The 14,676-nt window shown below is 35.2% G+C and overlaps 1 long non-coding RNA gene across 1 annotated transcript in view; it reads right to left on the bottom strand.

The window, feature by feature from the left end:
* LOC123614461 (uncharacterized) overlaps positions 1–14,676 on the bottom strand; it is a 218,159-nt gene that overhangs the window by 77,550 nt on the left and 125,933 nt on the right. Inside the window, exon 3 of the long non-coding RNA XR_012502062.1 lies at positions 3,535–3,648. This is a non-coding gene — a long non-coding RNA (uncharacterized LOC123614461). The remainder of the gene's footprint in view (positions 1–3,534; positions 3,649–14,676) is intronic.

Raw genomic sequence — 14,676 nt, 5'->3', positions numbered from 1 at the left:
GAGCCAATAGAAATCAATCTATTAACAGTTTACCACTGTTTTCTTTGGAACCTTGGGTGTTAGGAATAATAACTGCAGTTTACTTTAGTTTTTTTGCATCTCACATTGTTGGCTTCACGGGAACCTAAACCTCGTCCTTACCCACTTTCTTATCCCTTATCTATCACCACTGCATCCACAGGATGAGGAAATGATGATGACGACAGGTGCAGTGCAAGGAAGCAACTGGATCCCAAATGGGCATCATGTCTTTTTGGGCTCCAGTGCTTTAGGAGTCTTGCTAGATGAGTGTCACTCCCTCTCAGCCCCTTCTCATGCCCTGGGGCGTGATTTCAGCTCCTCTGTGAAACTGAGGGAAGTCAACTTTTGGGATTCAGCACTTGGGAGATCCATTCGCTCCTCCCTCAAATCCTGTGGTTAAATGGCACCCTGGCTGTGTGTGCTCTTGAGTGGATTCTTGGCTCCTTAAGCTTGGATAGTTGGAGGAGTTGAGGACGGCAGTAAAACTTAGAAAGGAACACTGCCTCCTCTCCAAATTTCTGATTTTCAGGATACTTTCCCAGCACTCATTTTTTTTCCCTCAGTATTACATAGATAAGTGACAGAAGTCTTGCAAGAAAGGGAGGTCACTGAGACTTTCTGTTAGTTTAGGATAACGTTCTACATGGCCTCGGGTGTGCGTGGGAGGAAAACCACAAGACAATAAAGACTGCTGTGGTCAGGATTGGCTTTCTACACATAGATTTTTTTTCCTTTGTAAAAGATGATTAAAACCATTGTAGGTGGTTGGACAAGGATGTGACTCTTGGTGGTCAGGATTCTGCTCCTTTGGTCAAATGGTACTACTAATTGCTATTAACATGATTCATATATATATATATATATATATATATATATATATATATATATATATATATATATATATATATATATATATATATATATATATATATATATATATATATATATATATATACATGATTTCTTAGCCCAGGTGTCTTTTGAAATGCATGAAGGTGGGGAAAATGTGACAAACTAGCCAAAAGAAAATAGCTTCAATTTGTCAGTAGGCTCTAGAAAGTGTATCTGCACCGGTCATTTATACACAGGGAACTCTTAGGAAGTTGAGGGGTTATAACAGAATTACTCTTGAAATGTGCCTTTCTATAAATCACACTCAAGTGCTTGTGGACTCAAATAGCAGTTATTGCCTGTGGACTTCATTTGGTAATTAATCATACAAAATCTTCTGATGCATTTTGTTGTTGTGGTGAATTTTTACTTAAATATCTTATTGATGTTTAAGTTTTCACCTGTTTCTCCCACTTATCTTTCTTACCAGATTGTGATTCTCTCAGAACAGGGACAGAGGCTTTATTTTATTTTATTTTTTTTGGTATCCCCATACTGCCTGGCCCAATTCTTTGGAATTGGGTAAGAACTCAATAAGTATTTACCAATGAGTCTCTAATACAGTGTATATTGCTTCCATGCTATTAGATTGAATCATAATGTGGCAGAAAATCTTATATTTCCCAGGGTGCCTCTAAGACTCTAGTCCTGATTTCATCTTTCTCTTCAGCTTCTTTAATTTCCCAGCAAGATAACAAGTGCCTTGAGATTTTTATGTGCTTCGAAACATTGAAATATTATAAACCAAACTGTTAACTACTGGCTATTTCTGATTGGAGTGTTCATGGGTAGCTTTAATTGTTTTATGATTTTCTACATTTCCCAAAATTAATACATATCAATTCTAAAATTATAAAACATATTTTGTATTAATTTTTAAATAAATAAATGATCATTATGGCTGTTCTAGTTGTTTTACAAAAGGATCAATCAACTTAGTCTCATCCTTAATATGCATTAGATTCATTGTTTTACGTATCTTTACACTTGTCTTTTCTATAGTCTTTTTTATTGAAGTGTAGTCTTTTTGATTATGCTCCTTGTAGGGTGGAAACAGAATTGGGCATTGTTATGTAACAGACCACTTGGCCTCTCTTAGCAAACCAATCAGATTTGGCTCATTTTTTACCTCACTGAAAATATTTACCAAATTCTTATTTTGGTAAGGATTATATATGAATGCAAATTAACTGTATAAAATCCCATGATCTAAATAGTTGTAGTATTGTTCTATGTATATAAAAATACAAATATGACTGATTTAATAATTTTTATTCATTCTAGTCCCATAAAAATAAAATCGTTTCTAGAATAGTAAGGGGAACATGATCTTCACAAACTTCCTTCCATAAGTCTTTGTACAAGTTGTACAAGAAATTAATTTTTAATGTTCCCTGAATTAGGAACAGTGAAAGATGTGCAGAAGATGGCATCTCTAGCCTTGAGGAGCTTATAATCTTTTACAGACAAGATACATCCGTGAAATATTTGGAGGAATGTGTCATGCATGTATGTAGCATAAGTTTACATTGCCAGGATAGACTATACAGGGTAAGAACATTTAAGAAGAGAAATCACAGAAGAGAGAGAAAAGCCAGGAACAGAGATTTCTTTAAAAAGACAGGACCAATTTATCGCTTAAGGCTTAACTGGTTAGAGAGGGGGCAGGCAGACCAAAATCCAGGCCGGCAAATACGCCATTATTTCACCAAATTCTATTGATTCTTTTCTAGTACTCTCCCTTCTCTCTTCATTTTTTTTTTTTCCACTTTAATGATGACTTACCTCTAACTTTATTAAAAAGATTCTGAATCATTTCTATCAATAGAAAAATGCTTACAATATTTTCTTTCCATCTCAACATATTTTTTAAAAATTTACATAATCTTTCTGTAATCTTAGTGGTCTTAAAAGAGCCGTTTCCCTTTCCCAGTGTTAACATCTAAAAGGCACTTCAAATCCCCATTTCCCAGTGTTTTATTCTTCAGAAATGCAACCTTCTCTCCATGTCTCTAGCTGTTCATCATCTCTTCTTTCCCTGAGTTTCTCTAGTACTTGTGTTCTTCTCTATGATAACACTAGTGACATTTCTCCATGTGTTTACACACACACACACACACACACACACACACACACATATATCTTACTTTCTCTGCTAGAATGTTGGTTCCTTTAGGATCAGTGCTATATTTAATTTGTCCTTTTAATCTCAATAATTTTGCATATGATATCTACTAAGTAAATATTTTGTTAAGTAAATGAAAAGCTGTGCACTTGCTTTTGTTGTTTGTGGAATGCTTTGTTTCTTGGCAATTTACACAACTTTCCATCTATAGCTTTTTCTCTTACACGTGGGGAAACTGAGAGGTAGAACAGTTGTGTAATTCATTTAAGAAGCAGCAGCTAGTAAGTGACCATACCAGAATTCAAGTTCATATTTGCCCCATTAATCTATAGCCATTTAAAGTGATCTTGAGAAAAAAAGAACAACGCTCGAGACATTATACTTCCTGATTTCAAGATATACAACTAAGCTACAGTAATTAAAGCAGTATGATGTTGGCATAAGGACAGACATAATAGACCAATAGAATAGAACAGACAGGCCAGAAATAAACTCACATGTAGACAGTCGGGTGATCTTCAACAAGGGTGCAGACTGATTTAAACCACTGTGATCAAGTCTTTCTTCTTCTCCAGATCTTTGTTACAACCTTCTTTGTTCACTGATTCTGCCTGAAAAAAATTTTTTCCTAACATTTAGACACACACTAAATGTCTCTCTAAAGAGAATGGTGATGGCTAGGAAGGCGTGAGTGATTAAGCTGGAAAGGTTTCTCTTTGTCTAGTTAGGCAAGGAAATAGTCTGTGGTTATGTCAGTATGTTATATAACATCACTCTAGGAAAAGCAAGGATAATGGTGAAACACCCAAGAAGTGTTTTAAACTGTGAACATGGAAAAATGGAGCTAGCAAGAAAGAAGGAACCACACTGACATTTGCTGAGCTCTGCAGATATGCTGGTGTGTTTGAGACCAAAACTCAGTTAACAAGGGATGCCAGCTGGCCAGGGCATCAATTCCTAAGAAGCACCAAGTACCACTGAAAGAAATAAAAAGTGATACCAAGTTGTACATCACATGTAACTCCTTACTATTGATATGTATTTTTTTCTTCCTGCAGTTCATAGTGCCCTTAAGAATAACTTTAAAAGAGAAACAAAAAATGTTTCTGATTGCCTGTATATTTTACTATATAGTTGTTGAGCCAATACTTAAAAGTCTGAAGGAGCTCTAAATTACCTCCCTGCCTGAAGTTCTCACATCCCTCTTCAGCCCTCTTTGAAAATTTTTTTTTTTAGTCCTGAAATAAATGGATTAATTTTGGTTCAGGCAGCTGGGGAACAAGGACAGAAATCAACAGCAAGGTTTTGGGTTACAGTGGATATAGACAAAACATACAGAACAAATGAATAAAAGAATAAAGACATGAAATTAGTCTTTGAAACTAAAATTAAGACATGATTTTAAAGATTAAGTCTTTGGCAAGATTTACTGGAATTGAGGATCTTGGAATTTTTAAATAAAAAGGAATGATAGATGTTGAAGAGCCTGTTTGTTTTTTCTTTTAAGGGAAATGAGGATGAGGAAGTTCAAGGCCATTCAGTGCTTGATATCTTGGTAAGAACTCCTCAACTTTTTAACAATCTTTGAGTCTAATTTATAGTTAGATCAACATACTAAAAGCAGGTAGGAAACTGAATATTTGAGTAGCTCTTGCTGTTGAGATTTCCCTAAAGGTGATCAGGCCACGACCAGGCACACAGCTGTTAGGATCTGTGTGCCTTTTCTCTTGGGTTGGTATGTTCCCCAGAGAAAATTCTTTTAATTACGTGGCTGGATATTAAAAATCTGCTTTGTTGCGGAGCAAGACAGTGGGGTTGGGGTCTCAGGATTTCATACTCACATTTTACTCGATCTCTTTACATTTCGCAGAGCCCCACCCTCTCCCCAGACTCCCTCACCACCACTCCCAGCTCTGACATTTCGACAGAGGAAAACTGCTTTTTGCCAAATAGGAAAGAAGTAATTTTGTAGTTGAAGGGACTCAAGAAGAGAATCTTGGGTAAAACTGCTCCTTTTTATGGTGTGAAATCTTGGTTTCTTTTGTTCCACTCTTCAAAGATTCCCTCATGTCTCCGTGCCCAGACTTTCTTTGGTTTCATGCAGGGAACCAAATCCCCTCGGATTGGTCCCCCTCCTCCTCCAGTCTCCTCTGACCTACTAGTCAGTTGCCACTTCTGCCTGTCTGCTTTTCAATGTCCAAAATACTGAAGACATCTCCCATCTCCCGTTACCTTTCCCCCTTTTTGTGTCCCTTTAGGTTTATACCATTATTTTTAACTTTCCCTGTCACTTTTTATTAACAGACATGACTTCTGAAAGGGATGAAAGGGGCATATGCTTTTCTATGCTGTATTTAATTTATTAAAACCCTGAGTTCATAACTTTAAACTTCAAAATAGACATAAAAATGCATGTAATTATGGTGTAACCTCTATTACTGTAGCTAAATGAAGTCAGACTGAAAATGCTTTTAAATATTTCTTGAAAATAGCACATGACTATTAATATGCAATAATTATTAATTTGAAAGTGCAGAAGACTAAATATTACTTTAAATCATGTGCTTCTGTGAGTCATAGGAGCTATAAACTTGGGTAACTATTCCATGTATCCTTAAAAAAATATATATTTAAGATGGAGTAATTCTAGGAAAACAAATGTTAAAAAAGCTTACCTGTTAAACAAGGTAAGATTTTTCTCACTGTTAGTTTGGTTCACATGTTGTTTTTTCCTTACAAATTTGGAAGTAGTGACTATTCTAACCTACTATTATCTCTGTAAATAATGTTTTCTCAGAATCTAAGTTAATGAGGTAAGTCTCAGTGATCTACTCATTAAAGTTCTAAAAATAGGTTAAGTGATAAATGTGGTGTCAGAATTTCCAGGCAAGGAGAAAACCTGTATCTAACAGTGATCAATGCCCAATTCCAGCAGCATGACACTGCATATTCATTTAATGAACCCTTTATCTGTTAATGACTACTCTTCCCTAGATTAAGATGATTCTACTTTCTGTGAAAAACCTGTAACAATATTGGACTTTAATAAATGATTATTTGGCATTTGCTGAATTTTGGGGGTGATCTGACATGGACTACATTTTCCAAAGCTCTTCAGACTTCCATTATCATTTCAGTGATAAAGGGAATAACTTTCTCAGTAAAATTTTACTATGAAGGAATGTTTTAACCATTCTTTTGAAAAAATTCAGTGCAGTAAAATTGGTGCCAGTGAATTTTGCCCTTCATTGCTACCTGTTATAAATTCCATGCACATATTAAAAATGTATGCTCCAAGACCTACCTCTTCTGAATTCCACTGAATTCTACCTCCACTGAATGTCCACTGAACAGCTAGGTGTTGTGAAGTTAGTATTACAATCAGGCAGTCCAGGGTTGTGCACCTACCATGTATTAGGTGTAAAGACCTTGGGAGAGACAATCACTCCACATATTCGTCTGTAAAGTGGGGGCACTGCCACTCACTGCCAAAAGGATGGAATCTGCCTGTAAATCTGGTTAAGCTGTGCGTGTGAAGCACAGTGCCTAGTGCCAGGCGTGCAGTGGGTGATCAATTCGTGTTGGTTTTCCTCCCATGGCCAACAAGAAATATAAAAGATACACAAAGATCCTAACAATAAGAACCTGAATAACAAAAGGTTTAACTGATCTGAATAATAAATTAACATAATTCAGTGTGTGATGAATTCAGTTCTTGATTCCACTTTTCTGTTGGAGATTAGGCATTTTTTTCTGAATTTATTTGAATAAATTGTTCTCACCAGTTTGCAGAGAGGATGGGGATGTGTCAGAATCAGCTAGGTAACTTTTCCAACCTTTATTCTCTCTTCTAGACTCTTAGCCCGAGAGATTCTGATATATCAGCTTCTCCTGTCAAAAATTCACTGTTTCAGGCCCATGAAGCCCAATTCTTAAAAAGACTTCTCGAAATCACTTCTCAGGAATGTGAGTTTCTATAGAACTAAACTTGTTTTTAATTAAGCCTGAGTAACTGACCAAAGTCCTTTCCCCTAATTTCATGATTTATGAGAGTATGTAGCTTCCCAGTCTAATTATGGAGGTATCCACTGGTATATCCCAGAGCCATAGAAACAGCAAATTCTAGGCAGAAGTATCAAGGCAGAAGAAAACCTAAACTATTTCTTTAAATTTGACATGGCAATAAATTAAAAAATTGTGTCTGTTTATAATGTTCAGACAGTTTCACAGTGTTAAAATAAATCCACTCCACGTTATTAAGTTTGCAAATCATGGGATTTCTAAGTTAAAGATGACTTACGTTTATCAATGCTGCTGCTGCTACTGCTACTACTATTACTACTACCACCGCTGGCAGTAATCACTGGAAAATATTTATGGAGTCATTACTATATGTTAACGACTGTGTTAAATGTTACCTGCATAATTTCCTCTAATCCTTCCAACCATATGTGAAAGTTCCTCTTTAGAATAATCTAATACAGCAGTTATGGTCCCAACTCATTGAACTATAAAGAATATATCTAATTCTTACTCCATATAAAAATCTTTTAAATAGTTGAGAGCAATTTTATGTTGCATTTTCCAAATCAATTATTTTTACTCTTTCTGAAATGATGAGACTGTGATCCCCTTTCCACTTTGGTAGCTGCCCTCTTAGTGCCTCCAGTTTCTCTCTTTTCTCCTTCTAGATGCTACCTGGAAGTGAACAGAACTCTCCTGTATACAGTAGCCAAGAATTATCACCTCCCTTGTGTTGGATTTAGCTTTACTCTTCAATCTAAAGGCACATTAGCTCTTTTGGCCTCTGCACCACTCATCTATCAGGGGTTGTGTTACCCATATTTATTGTCCTTCTACATCTCATTCTCTGCAGAAAATTATTAATGAAACATGTATGAATATGTATTTATAATATCTGTATCACAAATTTATATAGTTAATTATCATTTTGTAGACTTGAAATGAGTGCTATGTAAATTTTTTAAAATATAAAATGCTACTTAATATTTCCTTTGCAGAATGTAGACAGAGATAGAAACTTGGATACGTACTCATGCCATCATTGAAGTTTTCCTTTTCTTTTTGTATATATATATTTTATTGAAGTATAGTCAATACTTCAATATTTACGATGTTGCATCAATTTCTCGTGCACAGTATAATGCTTCAGTCATACATAAACATACGTATACTTGTTTTCATATTCTTTTTCACCATAAGTCACTACAAGATATTGAATATAGTTCCCTGTGCTATACAGTATGAACTTGTTGTTCATTTAATTATATATATTAGTTCGACTGATGTTTTCTTGACTTCATTCAACTCTTAGCGATTTAGGAACTGAATGAAATATAACTAAAAACATATCCAAATAAATAATAAGCAAAGGCATGGAAAAAGAAAAACTTGACCTCTATTTAATTTCTCTAATGTGAGTAAAATGAAAGTACCATTCTAATAAAAATTTTATACATTAAAAAAATTCAGTGTTTCCAAGTATACACACACACACATGTACACATAAAAAATTCTTAATTTAAAAAAATGATTGTTAAGATTCTTGTAGGAAGTCTATGCATATAGGTGATAGATTGTGGTGGTAACAGTCCAATTTCGTGGCTATATAGAAGTCAGAGGATGTAGAAACTATTTAAAAATAATGTTTCAAAAGCTTTAGTGACATTCTTCATTTTTATCTTTTATCATTTTCCAGATTATTATAAAAGGAGAAAAACAAACATGAGTTTCCTTTTGTAGACATAGCTAAATAACTACAAAGAAAGTATTCTATAAAAGTCTTATTTTTTGGCTTATAAAATTATATTCTTTGGGCTGAATTGGACATTTAGTCTTGGTCTTCGACCCCTTCCATTGCTGGGGGAAAAAAAGAAAGAATTTCTAAAAACAAAAGAAGCCTTTGCTATTTTTTTCCCTCTATTTACTGGAAGTATTTTATTGGTTGAATGAAAATGTATTTATGTCTTAGGTGATGCTTTTTTCTCTAAGAGATTTGTTTCTCTCAGAGGGTCTCTGCTTTTATATTTTTCCTTTAAAACTACAAATGAACTTCAAAATATGGTCTTTTCAGCATATTTCTATTTTGTATAATGTTAAATTTTCTCCATGATTTTTTAGTTTTTCCTTGGTCTATTTAAAAGAATGCTATCTTATGAATTCTCCTTTATATATAGATGATATTTTGAACAGTACAATTGTCAAACATATTTCTATATGCAAACTCAAATGCAAACTGGTGGAAAAATATCCCAAAGTTGCTCCAAACCCATCATTTTTCTTTCTTATATCTTCCCCTTTGTCTTTTTTTTAAATTGAAGTATTATCAGTTTACAATGTGTCAATTTCTGGTGTACAGCATACTGTTTCACTCATACATATACATACATATGTTCATTTTCATATTCTTTTTCATTATAGTTTACCACAACTATATTGAATATAGTTCCCTGTGCTATGCGGAAGAAACTTATTTATTTTATATTTAGTAGTTAATATTTGCAAATCTCAAATTCCCAATTTATCCTTTCCCACCCACTTTCCTCCTGGTAACCATGTTTGTTTACCATGTCTGTGAGTCATGAGTCATGAGTTTCTATTTTGTAAATAAATTTATTGGTGTCTTATTTTTCCTTTTTTTTAGATTTCACATGTGACATCATATGGTATTTTTCTTTCTTTTTCTGCCTTACTTCGCTTAGAATGACCATCTCCATGTCCATCTATGTTGCTGCAAATAGCAGTTTTATTATTTTTTATGGCTAAGTAGTATTCCATTGTATAAATATACCACAGCTTCTTTATCCAGTCATCTGTCAATGGACATTTAGGTTGTTTCCATGTATAGTGCTGCTATGAACATTGGGGCGCATGTATCTTTTCAAATTAGAGTTCCCTCCAGATATATGCCTAGGAGTGGGATTGCTGGATCATATGATAAGTCTATTTTTAGTTTTTTGAGGAATCTCCATACTGTTTTCCATAACAGCTACACCAAACTCCATTCTTACCAACAGTGTAGGAGGGTTCCCTTTTCTCCATATCTTCTCCAGCATTTATCATTTGTGGACTTTTTAATCATGGCCATTCTGACTGGTGTAAGGTGATACCTCACTGTAATTTTGATTTGCATTTCTCTGATAATTAGTGATATTAAGTATTTTTTCATATGCCTATTGATCATTTGTATGTTGTCATTGGAGAACTGCTTGTTTAGGTCTTCTGCCCATTTTTGGATTGGGTAATTTGTTTTTTTTTTATTAAGTTGTATGAGCTCTTTATATATTCTGGAAATTAAGCCTTTGTCAGTCGTATCATTTGCAAATATTTTCTCCCATTCTGTAGGTTGTTGTTTTGTTCTGCTTATGGTTTCCTTTGCTTGCAAAAGCTTATAAATTTAACTAGGTCCCATTTGTTTATTTTGCTTTTATTTCTATTGCCTGGGTAGACTGCCCTAGGAGAACATTTCTAAGATTTATGCCAGAAAATGTTTTGCCTATGATTTCTTCTACGAGTTTTATAGTATCTTGTCTTATATTTAAATCTTTAAGCCATTTTGAGTTTATTTGTGTGTATGATGTGAGGGAGTGTTCTAACTTTATTGATTTACATGCTTCCCCTTTGTCTTGATTTTCTGACCCTATCATTTGTATTTAGCTCTTAGAGTGTTTCTCCAGTTTCTATGGGTAAGATTAGAATCAATTCTTTAGAGATTAGTAACTTCTTAAATATCTTTAGTCAGTTGTGTCAATGGTATTTACTGGAGATAAGAGACCAAATGCAGTAACTTAGAAGTTAATACAGAAAGAGGTGAGAGACAGGTGTGTCCAAGGGCAGAATGCTGAAGGCCTAGCATTGGCACACATTATTTTCCTGTACTCTGTCATGTTACCTTTGCCCCAGTCTTTCCATCATAAGTTATTTCATTTTACTTGCCCCTACTGACCAGCCACGTAAAAAGAGATTTGTTAGAAGAAATAGAAAAGTAAAAAAAAAAAAAAAAAAAAAGGATGTTTTTAATTTAGTGCTCTTTGTCTCACCTCACTTGTCAGAGTTATCAGGGTCACAATTATGGTAGATTCTGAAAGTATTTAAAAACTTAATATGGGTACTCTTTTTTCATTCACTAATTTATATATTTAACTCAGTACATATTTACTGAACATAACACCTTTGTGCCAGGAATTGTATAAAGTATTGGGAAGACAGATAAATAAAATTTATCTTTACCCTTTAGCAATTTGTGTTATGGTAGTGGGGATAAAGGTAGAAACAAAATGCAGTGACAGGTATGTATAAAGTACTTAATGAGATAGTAAAGATAAGTATGGACCCACCATTGGAAAACTAGGGATAATTTCTTGGGAGTGAGAATGCCTATGTTGACTCTTTTGTGTTAACTGGTAGTTAGACAAAGAGAATAGACCAGGTATTTCAAGTCTGGAAAGTAACATATACCTAGGACTAAAATATGAAACTGTTTGGTATATTTCAGAAACATTGAGTCTCATAATAGTATTGCATCATAAAATGTCAGCCAGAGAACGATGGATCATGAGACCAGACAGGTCATGAAATGGAGAAATTTAGAATGCATCCATAGAAATACATTTTATGGAGGGAGGAGAATTTGATAATTTGGCACTTAAGATAGTCAACTTTTTCTGTGATGTGGAGGATGAATTTTAGAGAAAGTGGAATGTAGAAAAAGAGAACATTTAAGGGGCTTCACTAATAATCTAGTGTGAGTCTTGTGAGACTGAATTGTGCCATTTTTATCTTTCTTTAACCTAAATTTATTGAACACTTTCTTTATATCAGGCAATATCCTAAATCCTGAGAATGGAAAGCTAAGTGGAATCAGACACATTTCCTATTCTCACGAAATTTACAGGATAACAAAGGAGACAGATTTTAACAAAATAGTTACATAGATCAGGAATTGCAAACAATAGGTCTCAGGTCAAGTCTAGCCTTCAGCTTTGTTATGGGACTGAATTATATCCCCCTCAAAAGATGTAAGTCTTAATCCCCAGTACCCAGAATGTGACCTGATTTGGAAATAGGGTCTTTACAGAGGTAATCATGTTAAAATTAAGTAATCAGGGTGGACCTTAATCCAATATGACTGGTGTCCTTATAAAAAGGGGAAATTTGGACACACATACATGCAAAGAGGAAGGTGATGTGAAAACACCCAGGTAAGAAAGGCCATGTGTCTAGAGCAGCACATTCACAGCCCAAGCAATCTGAGGGTGGGAGACACAGAAGCCAGAAGCAGCAATGAAGTCATCCTCTTTGGAAGTGCCAGAGAAAGTACAGCCCTATTTACACATTGATTTAAAAATTCTAGCCTCCAGAAATGGGAGATGATAAATTTCCATTATATTTAGGACAATTTTTCGCACTCTGTTACGGCATCCCTAGGAAACTAATAACAATGTTTTTGTAAATGTAGTTGTGCTAGAAAACAGCCCCATCAATTTTTTTTTAATTTACTCAACAGCAGAGTTAAGTACTTGTGACAATAACTATAGGGTTGAGAAAATCTAAAATACGAACTAAATGGCCCTTTACAGAAAATGTTCACTGATCACTGCCATGAATGAATGTAAAATATCAACTGAAACACTAGAGAGAAATATGCTTATAAAAGTGTACAAAAAGGGACAGGAGAATGGGGTGCAGTAGTCCACTCCCTTTATCCATGGTTTTGCTTCCATAGTTTCAGTTATCTGCAGTTAACCATGGTCTAAAAATACTACATGAAAAAATTCCAGAAGTCAACTATTCATAAGTTTTAAACGGTGCCCCATTCCGAGTTGTCTGATGAAAACTTGCTCCACTCAGACATGAATCATCCCTTTGTCTGGTGAGTCCTGCCCATTAGTCACTCAGTAGCCGCCTTGGTTATCAGATTGACTGTTGCAGTATCGTAGTGCTTGTGTTCCAATGACCCTTATTTTACTTAATGATGAACTCAAAGCTCAAGAACAGTGATGCCAGCAATTTGGATATGCCAAAGAGAAGCCAGAAAGTGCTTCCTTTTAAATCAAAGGGTGAAAGTTCTTGGCTTAATAAGGAAAGAAAAATAGTCCTATGCCGAGGTTGCTAAGATCTAAGATAAGAACAAATCTGCTAACTGTGAAATCATTAAAAAGGAAAAATAAATTTGTGGTAGTTTTGCTCCTGCACCTCAAACTGCAAAAACTATGGCCATAGAGCTTAAGTGCTTAGTTAAGATGGAAAAAGCATTAAATTTGTCGATGGAAGACAGGAACAGAAAACATGTTCTACTTGGTGGTCAGAAAACATTGTGATACAAAGACTTCATCAAGGGATCCCCTGAAATGAGCAACATCAAGCCATTTACTTGATGGGATAGTTACACACATTCAGGAATAGGAATTGGTTTGGAGTGAAAAGTATAAAAATTCCTGGAGAAGCTGTGGCAGGCAAAGAAGTTGCTGCCTCATTTCCTGCAGAGTTGAAGTTGATTAAGGACAGAGACCAGTCACATAATTTTTATCACAGTATATTTTTATAATTGTTCTATTTTATGATTAGCTATTATTGTTAATCTCTTACTGTGCCTAATTTATAAATATAACTTTACCATAGGTATGTATGTATGTATAGGAAAGAAAATAGTATACATAGAGTTCAGTACTATCTGTGGTTTCAGGCATCCACTGAGGGACTTGGAATGTATCCTTTGTTGATAAGGGGAGACATTGTGTTGAGACAGAAAAGATCTCTGAAAGAGCCAAAGATTATTGAGCATTTACTAGGTGAAGGTGGTGGAGGATAGAGTCTAAGCATAGGGAACAACACATGTGTCTTAGCCAGAATTATCCCAAAGGAGAGTCTTTGAAGCAAATGTTTGCATGCAAATATTTTATTTAAGAAGTGATCCCAGAGAGCACCAGCAAGGGACTGGGGAGTGGAACAAAGAAGGAGGAAAATGCAAAGGTATACAATATGCTGTCCATTCCACAGAAGGCAACTAGTACGAAACCTTCTGAAATGCATCGCAGAATGTTCTCTATGAGTATCCAAACATGGCACCAGAGAAGGTCTTGGACAGGAAGTTAGAGATAACTGGCCAAGGCCAAGGCCAGTGCTAGGTGCTATCAGACACACCTGTGGGAAGCAGACCAAGGCATGTGCTGACCTGGTCACTGAAGTGGATCCTACAAGGAGTGAAGTGGTGCACAAGTGGTACTTGCCACAATGTGTCCAGTGTGAAGCATCTACAGATCTGCAGCTGGAGGGAATATGGGACAAATGGGATATGGTGAAAATGGTTGGTGAGGCCACAGTATAGAAAGTAAGGTGGAGAGCAATATCAAATGAAGCAAAGTAAGGCTGAAGAATTAGGTAAATGCCAGACAACATAGGGTTTTTTTTTGTTCATCATATTAAGAATTTTGTTTATTATCTAAGTCCAATGTCGAGCCATTGAAAGAGTGAGAAAACTGACTAGAATTGGATTTTGGAGAGTCATCAGTAGGTTTAAAGACCACTGGCTCTAGGTAACTTTGGCCGTAGGCTTCCGCTGTGGGGAAAGGATTGGAAAAGTGAAAGAGTGAACGAAAGGGAACCTTTCAGGAAGCTAT

Source organism: Camelus bactrianus, chromosome 24 (genome assembly GCF_048773025.1).
Source record: "Camelus bactrianus isolate YW-2024 breed Bactrian camel chromosome 24, ASM4877302v1, whole genome shotgun sequence".
Lineage (NCBI taxonomy): Eukaryota > Metazoa > Chordata > Mammalia > Artiodactyla > Camelidae > Camelus > Camelus bactrianus.
The sequence above is the reverse complement of the archived record's forward strand: the minus strand, read 5'-3'. Positions and strand labels throughout refer to the sequence as shown.